Consider the following 8665-nt stretch of genomic DNA (forward strand, 5'->3'; position numbering starts at 1 on the left):
TTTCGAGTAGTCACAATGCTGTCGAGTACTCTACTTTTGAGGGACATGGGTGTACTGTACTCTTTTGACCTTTTGTGGATGCACGGGTGTACTGTACTCTTTTGTCCTTTGTATCATAAGTGCCTTCATGTGGGCAGTCAGAAGTCGTCAGACTTCATTGATCACGGGCGCATAGTAACTCTTGGGTAGGTGGTAGTTGCAGCTCTCGGCTATAAATAGATCCATCTAGATGTCGACCTAAACCAAGTTTCTGAGTAGCAATGGATTGCCTTCGGTTGCTGTTGTTTGATTGTAGAGAGGCATCAAAGAGTGCACCGGTGCTAGAAGATTCCTCGTAGATTGAGGCCACCTTCCCTCCATAGACTCCTGCGCTCGTAGGGATAGCCACGATGCTAGAAGAATACTCGTAGGAGGTTTCATCGCTCGCCTCATCTTGCAGCTCGTGATCCAGTGGGGTAAGCGCTGGAACTCACGGGTGATGGGTGATGAGTGTCGCGGTCTTTATCCCCCTCTCTTAGAGGTGGAGGTGTGGCCGTAGAGTGGATTTGCTCCGCAAGGCTAGCAAAAGAGCAGCCTTGGTTCCCTCTAGGCGCATCGCACGGGATTCATCGCTGCTATTGTCAAGGCAGTGGCGATGCAGGAGTTCCTGGCGTTGCCTTGGGTAGAGGACCTGGATATGGCTGCATTTTGCGCAGCTTCCTTGAGTGTAGGCCCTTCGCATTGTAGTCGGCAGACCTGAGTGGCCTTGTGATATAGTAAAAGCCTGAGGCTTAAATGCAGCCCGCCAATAGGCAGTTGCTTGTAGTCTTTGTGTATTCCGAGTACTTGTACTCGTATGTAACTTGATGTTGTATCTTCGGTTCTGAGTAAAGAATTACTTTACGGAAATTCTGTACTAGGGTAGTGGTCCTTGTGGAGTTGATAATTCTTGTCAAAAACTAATGTATCTTGAAGTCGGTAGTCGGACTATTAGCTCGAGTAGTCATCATGAGTTGTTGCCTTGAAGCGATTACTCGGGTGCAGCTATGGGTAATAGCGACAAAGGTGTTCTATATTCCAAGAGTTTGGCACTTGTTCTCCTGAGAGCTCTTGCAATCTGTAAGATCCAGGTCCCGTGACCTTGGATATGATGTAAGGACCTTCCCATGGTTAATTGAGTTTATGCAACCCTGTTGTGTCTTGGATACACTTGAGGACCATATCGCCTAAGTTGAAAGATCTTTCCTTGACATTACGGTCGTGGTAACGCCTTAAACCGTCAAGGTATCTGGCAGATTGCACTAGTGCTGCGCATCTTGTTTCTTCTAGACTATCTAGATCTGTTCGCCTTGTTTCTTCTGTCAGCTCTTCGTCGTATTGTCCAACTGATGGTGATTGCCACATGATGTCGGCAGGTAGTATGGCTTCCGAGCCATACACGAGGAAATAGGGTGATAGCCCAGTAGTCTTGCATGGTTGGGTACGGAGGCCCCATAGAGCATTGGGTAGCTCTTTGAGCCATTTGCCGCCTTTGGTGTTGCCAACGTCATGTAGTCTTTCCTTCAGGGTGTCGAGTATCATCCCATTAGCACGCTCGACTTGTCCATTGGCTCGCGGGTGAGCGACTGAGACATAGCGGACGTCGATGCTGCTATTCTCGCAGTATTCCCAAAAGTCGTGATTGTTGAAGTTTGACCCTAGGTCTGTGATAATCCTGTTGGGAAAACCATAGCAGTGTACGATTTCGACCAAGAAGTCGAGGACCCGGTCTGCCTTGGGGCAAGTGACTGGTTTGACCTCGATCTACTTGGTGAATTTGTCGATTGCCACGAGTACTCGGTTGAATCCTCCTAGCGCAGTTGGTAACAGCCCTATCATGTCGAGCCCCCAGCAGGCAAACGGCCATGTTGGAGGTATTGTGACTAGCTTGTAGGCCGGTACATGTTGCTGTTTGGTGAAGAATTGACAACCTTTGCATTTCTGAACTAGTTGTTTAGCATCGGCCAGAGCCATTGGCCAGTAGAAGCCTGCTATGAAAGCCTTGCCAACTATTGTCCGCGAAGAGGCATGGTTGCCACAGATTCCTTTGTGAATTTCCTCTAAGATTTCTTGGCCGTCTTCCCGGGTAACGCACTTCATGAGTACTCCAGATGATGCACATTTCTTTAAAAGCTTGTCTCCGACTAGGATGTAATTTTTTACTCACTGGGAGATTTGTTCAGCATTATTTTTGTCGGATGGTAACTGGTGATCTTTGATGTAGTCAATGAAGGGTGTCCTCCAGTCGACTTCTATCATCATGATTTCATGAGAGACGTCAGCAGTCTGGACCGCTGGCGGTGCGACTTGGTCAGATATGGACGGCTTGCGCAGCTCGTGTACGAAAATTCCTGCTGGAACCTTTGCACGGGTTGAGCCCATTTTGGATAAGACATCGGCGGCAACGTTGTTGTCACGGACGATGTGATGAAATTCCAATCCTGAGAACTTGTTTTCCAGTTTTCGGACTTCTTTGCAGTAAGCATCCATGTTGTCCTTGTTTCGGTCCCACTCGTCATTGACCTAATTTATAGTGACTAGTGAGTCGTCGTACACCAGTAGTCTTTTGATGCCGAGGGAGATTGCAGGGCGAAGGCCGTGTAGCAGTGCTTCGTACTCGGCTTCGTTGTTAGATGCTTCCCAGAAGATTTGCAGTACATATTTGAGCTGGTCTCCCCTTGGGGAGATGAGCAATACGCCTGCACCGGCTCCTTCAAGTTTGAGGGACCCATCAAAATACATTAACCAGTGTTCTGGCCGTTCGACTGGTGTTGGTACTTCATTTTTAGTCCATTCAGCTATGAAGTCAACCAAAGCTTGGGATTTGATAGCTGTCCTTGGCTTGAAGTCCAAGGTGAGAGCTTCGAGTTCAACTGCCCATTTGGAGATTCTACCCGTGGCATCTCTGTTGTGGAGAATTTTGCCGAGCGGAAAGTCAGAGATGACTGTGATGTTGTGGTCTTGGAAATAATGGTGCAGTTTCTGGGAGGTAAGCAGAATTGCGTATAAAAGCTTTTGAATCGGTGAATATCGAGTTTTGGAGTCCGAGAGTACTTCGCTGATGAAGTAGACAGGTCGTTGGACCTTGTAAGCGTGGCCCGGTTCAGACCGTTCGACTACTATTGCCGTGCTGATGACATGAGTAGTAGCTGATATGTATCGGAGCAAGTCTTCGTTCGGAGAAGGAGCGGTGAGTACAGGAGGCTTTGACAGAAAGTCTTTGAGTTGTGTTAGTGCCTTGTCTGCCTCTTCCATGCATTTGAACTTGTCCTAGCGTTTGAGAAACTTAAAGAAGGGTAGTCCCCATCCTCCAAGTCTCGAGATGAACCGGTTGAGAACAGTCATGCAGCCTGTAAGTTTCTGCACATCCTTGATGCTAGCTGGTGCTTGCATGTTTGTGATGGCAGATATTTCTTTCGGGTTGGCCTCAATGCTGCGATGGCTAATGATGAACCCAAGTAGTTTGCCGGAAGGTACACCAAATACGCACTTAGTAGGATTGAGTTTCCATCAGAAAGCGCGTAGACTAGAGAAAGTTTCCTCCAAGTCCGCAATGAGTTCCTCCTGGTTTCTTATTTTGATGATTACGTCATCGACATAAGCTTCAACATTGCGGTGAAGTTTCTTTTCGAAGAACATCTGTATGGCCCGTTGATAAGTTGCCCCTGCATTTTTTAGTCCGAAGGACATTGTTTTGTAGCAGAAAGCTCCGAAAGGCGTGATGAACGCTGTTTTGGCTTGAACTTCTTCTTTGAGGCAGTTGTCGGTGTTTTAGACCAGCAACCCGCCTAGGGGTACCCTAGGTGGTCTTTTGTGCGGTAAGGGTCATCGAGAATTAAGGAATCAATGGTGACGCAAGGAACACGATTTAGACAGGTTCGGGCCGCTAGATCGCATAATACCCTACGAGCTGTGTGTTGGTTTGTATTGATGTATGTTCTGATCCTAAGATTGTTGTTTGACAAGGGTCCCTGCCCGGCCTTATATACCCGGGAGGGCAGGGTTACAAATCTGAGTCCTAGTCGGGTACTATTACAGAGTTCTACTCGATATCGGCCCGAGTAGTTTTCCATAAACATACAAGACTAGTCCGAGTAGGATACGCCCATCCTTGTTCTGATCATGTCCGAGTACGTCCCTTAGAGGGCCGTCCGAGGCCTACTCGTGGGTCTGGGGAGTAGTCCCGACAAGCCCCCGAGTACTTTGTAGTTGTGCGCCACAGTCTTGGGCACTGCAGGCACTACCCGAGTAGTTTCGCGGACTGAAATGCCCGAGTACTGTCGCGTGGCTGGAAGGTACTCTTTCTGCAGCTTCGAGTTGTCTCCATCCTGAGTAGTTTTTATATGGTAGTGCGATGTCAATCGCACTCCATATGGAGTAGCCCCCGAGCCTTAGGTTGAGTCGAAGAATCAGCCTTAGGGTCAAACCAGCTTTTGTCCATTTTACCCTCGGAGATCTTGAAAAAGAAAAAACTGACCAATGGGTACGGTACCAGCAGCCCTTGAGCACTTAGGCGATTCCTGTCGTTGAAGTGGTCATCAATCCGTTGAATGTAGTAACCGTTGGGTGTTTATTGCGATTAATACGGGATTTAATATGTCCGTTGCGCAACTGACGCGTCGAATCCAGAGCCGGCGGAGATAAATCTAGAAAGCCCCTTTTCAGTTGCTGTGACACCGCACGGGCATTAGATCTGTTTCTTCCTCCTCCTCTGTGCCTTCGCTCGCTGTGTCGCCGCCGCTAGTGCTACCGCCTCCACTATTGCCGCTTAGATCCGAGTGGAAGCCTCTTCCCTAAGTCGAGGTTGAATCAATCAAATGCGCTCCAAGAAGATGGGCAAGAAACCTGAGAAGATCCAAGGCAAGGCTCCGGCGACGGGCAAGGTTAGATCCAAGAAAGGGAAGGAGTTGGTGCTGTCGGCGCCGAAGGTGGGGCCGACAAACCAGACTGCTCCGCCGCCACCTGGGGCAACTTGGCAACACTCAGTGATGAAGGAAGGAGTCCAAGCGCTAGTCGATGCCAAGCTCCTTCAGCCGAAGGAAATTGTGCAGTGGCGCCCCGCATTTCCCAATGTGTGGCAGTTTGACGAACATCCGGTGGAGACGGTGATGCTTGTGCACTTCGTGGAAAGGGGACTGGCCGTGCCTACCTCCGACTTCTTCAGAGGTATTCTTGAGTTCTACAATCTTCAGCTCGTCCACTTGAATCCCAATGGAGTACTGCACATGGCTATTTTTGTACATCTGTGCGAAGTTTTCCTGGGAGTACCTCCAAGCCTCGAGCTATTCAGGAAATTGTTCTGTTGCAAGCCTCAACCGAGTGCCCAGCAGACGGAGGTCTTTGGAGGCGTCGGGTTCCAACTTAGGAACTCGAGTGCATATATTGAGTATAATCTGACCGACTCCCATGGGGATTGGAAGAAGAGGTGGTTCTACATCGGGAACCATGATCCTTGCCTGCCTGTGGTGACTGGTCACGCGCCCAAGCATGCAGGCATGCAGAAAATTGGATAAGCGAGCCTGAGGATACCCCAAAACTTGATCTTCAGATGCAGCAAATCACCGAGTTGAAAGCACTCGGTTTGACTGGGATCAATGTGGCAGCCAGCTTTCTGAAGAGAAGGGTCCAGCCACTTCAGAAATGTGCGCACCCGGGGAGTGAGTACAGAGGTCTGAAGGATCCATCGCGTATGTCTGAAGTGGACATATCTGACGACGACGTGGAGGCGCTGCTGGCTAAGTTTTTCAGGAACTATCAGGGAGTACCAGTAATCCCTTCAGCCCTTCGTCAGTATGAATCTTGGTATGAGCCAGAAGTGGTAAGGTTTCCTCCTGACTTGTTTTTCTTTGACTTAAGATTCTTGTTGCTGACACCGATTTGTTGTTTAGAAGTCCCGAGTACTTGACGGCTATGTGGTGCAGTCAGAAGAAGAGTCAGAAGCCGCCGTTGAGGAGTCGGAGGACGAGCCTTCTCCTCCTATCAAGAGACGCAGAGTAGTCCGCAAGATGGCTGCAGTTAAGTCTGCTTCAACCACTGAAAAGTCTCAGGGTACCAAGGTATGTAGTCAAATAACTTGTATGTTACTGAGGAGCTTGAAATGCGTTATTGATGTGGTGAATCTTATCTTGATTCGCGAAGGCTGCAGATGAGGCTGTCTGTGAAGAAATAGCCGCGTCCGACCCTGAAGTCGGTGATGAGGCTGTTGACATGGTGCCGGAGAGGGTACCATCAACAGATGCAGCGGTAGCCCCTGAGTTAACTGCGCCAACTCCTCCGGCTGTCATGCCGCTCATTGCCGACCAGGCGGTTCTGGGGCTACCTGCTGGAGGAGCGAAGGAGGTGTCTCCAGTACTTGCTACTGGCACCTTGCTATCCAACGTGATCGCCAGCGGTAAGCGTTCTCTTCCGCTTGTTTTCAATTGAGTAGTACTGTAGTATTGACTTCGTTTTTGTAGGTCTTGGTGAGAAAACGGTGCCGGCGGCTGTTCCCATGGCTCCGAGTACTCGGCCGCCTGTCGCCGAGAAGAAACGTGTGCGAGTGCCGCCACGCTCAACCCGGTGAGCTTTCAATTCTTTTCTCTAATGATGTTGGGTTTGTCTTGGAGTCATGCAGTGACATTTTGTTGTTGCCGAGATGCACAGGAAACTATTCCTGTAGAGACAGGGATAGTGCCAAAACCTTTGACTACAGCATCAATTCCACTGGAGGACTTCATTGTTGAAGAAATACTCGAGGTTGACGATGGCCGTCTTGGAGCTACTATGTCGATGCTGCAAGACATGATTCGCTCAGTGGAGGAACCCATTGCTGCATTAGGCTCGGGGGGTGCCGGCCTATCATCATCCTCTGGCGAAACGCTGGCTGTTGTTGAGAAATCCAAAGAAACGACTGCTCCAGGTAAATGCCTGTAATTTGTTATTGTAGTCATAGTCGGTAGCTGACATGGTGAATGTTGTAGGTGCTGCTTCGAGTACGATTCCTCATCTTGTGGAGAATACCCAAAGGCCAGTACTCAGCTCGCCATCTGACTTGGAGCTCCAAAGGGCCATGAATGTGTTCCGGGGTGTCCAGGTAGATATTGCCGATGTTACTTCATGATTCGGGTAGTCGTGAGGCGTGAAACTCACCATAGTGTACTGGAATCCTTTCAGGAAAGAAACCATCAGCGGGAGCAGGAATGTGCCCAACTGAGAGAAGTGCTTCGGGTTCATGAAGTCGGGGTGAAATCCTTTGCCATGGAACGCGCGGATCACACCGTTCTGCAGGAGAAACTGGAGAGCCGCTACACGTCCTTGAACAAGAAGTATCAAGGTAAGCATGGCGACTACTTTGGGTGTGTCCCACTGTAGTTGGATGTGACCTGAATTCTTGTGCTTTGTAGAGCTCAAGAAACAGGAGGCGGCTGCAAGGAGCCAAGTTATTGATTGGAGGAACACTCACGACCAAGTGGCGGATGAAGTTGAACATTTTTGGGCCGCGCTCGTGGAAGCAGAGGCTGCTTGCAAGCATCAGCGAGACCGAAAGATGCAAAACGGCGTGATGCTTGCCATGGCCATGGTGGCATGTAGAGATCATGCCCAGACCTTAGGAAGGCTTCGGGGTGAACTCCAAGACTTGTCTGGAGCGGCCGAAGACTTGGTGAATGCTATAGCCCTGGGGAGGAAGGCGTAGAGCCGCAATCGCTAGTAGAGCGACTAAGAGCTGCCCCGAGTAAGGTGGCGGGACTTTGCAAGACTGTTTGCAAACAGGTTCTTGTGGTTGTGAAGTCCTACTACTCGAGGGCAGACTTGGCAGCAGCTGGAGATGGCGTGGCTCGCAACTGTACAGATGAAGCATATGCACAGTACCTCGAGGAGGCGGAGCCCATTGCAGCCAAGATGTCAGAGTTCATCTCCTTAGAAGAACTTTGAGCTTTTGTGTGTACCCTTGTCCTTGTATCGAGTATGTTGAAACTTTTGAATATCAAGCTTTTTTGGTTTTGTTGTATCATCGTCTTGCAAAGAGTAGTTTTTAATCCATGTCGAAACTCGAAATATTGCGACTCTGCTGTGCCTGACCCTCCGGGAAGGGGATTCGTCTCGCTTGACCTTGAGGTTTGGGGTCAGCTGAGCCGAACCCTCTAGAAGGGTAGCTCTGCCTCGCCCGACCCCGAGTGAGACTCCGCCTCGCCCGACCCTGAGTCCTGGGGTTGGCGGAGCCCAACCCTTCGAGGGTGGAACTCCGCCTCGCCCGACCCTGAGTCCTGGGGTCGGCGGAGCCCGACCCTTCGAGGGTGGAGCTCCGCCTCGCCCGACCTTTGGTCCCGAGGTTTGGAGTAGTCGAAGACCCCGACGTGTAGGCTAAGCTTGGCTTGCAGTAGTCCCGAGTGTCGAGTAGTCATAATGCTGTTTTGAGTACTCGTCTTCTGAGGGACACGGGTGTACTGTACTCGGCTGTCCTTTGTTGATGTACGGGTGTACTGTGCTCTTTTGACCGTTGCGGAGGCACGGGTGTACTGTGCTCCTTTGTCTATTGCAGCATGAGTGCAGTCACATGGGCAGTCAGGAGTTGTCAGACTCATTGATCACGGGCGCACAGTAACTCTTGGGCCGATGGTAGTTGGAGCATTCGGCTATAAATAGGGCCATCTGCTGGTCGAACCAACTC

Source organism: Setaria italica, chromosome I (genome assembly GCF_000263155.2).
Source record: "Setaria italica strain Yugu1 chromosome I, Setaria_italica_v2.0, whole genome shotgun sequence".
Lineage (NCBI taxonomy): Eukaryota > Viridiplantae > Streptophyta > Magnoliopsida > Poales > Poaceae > Setaria > Setaria italica.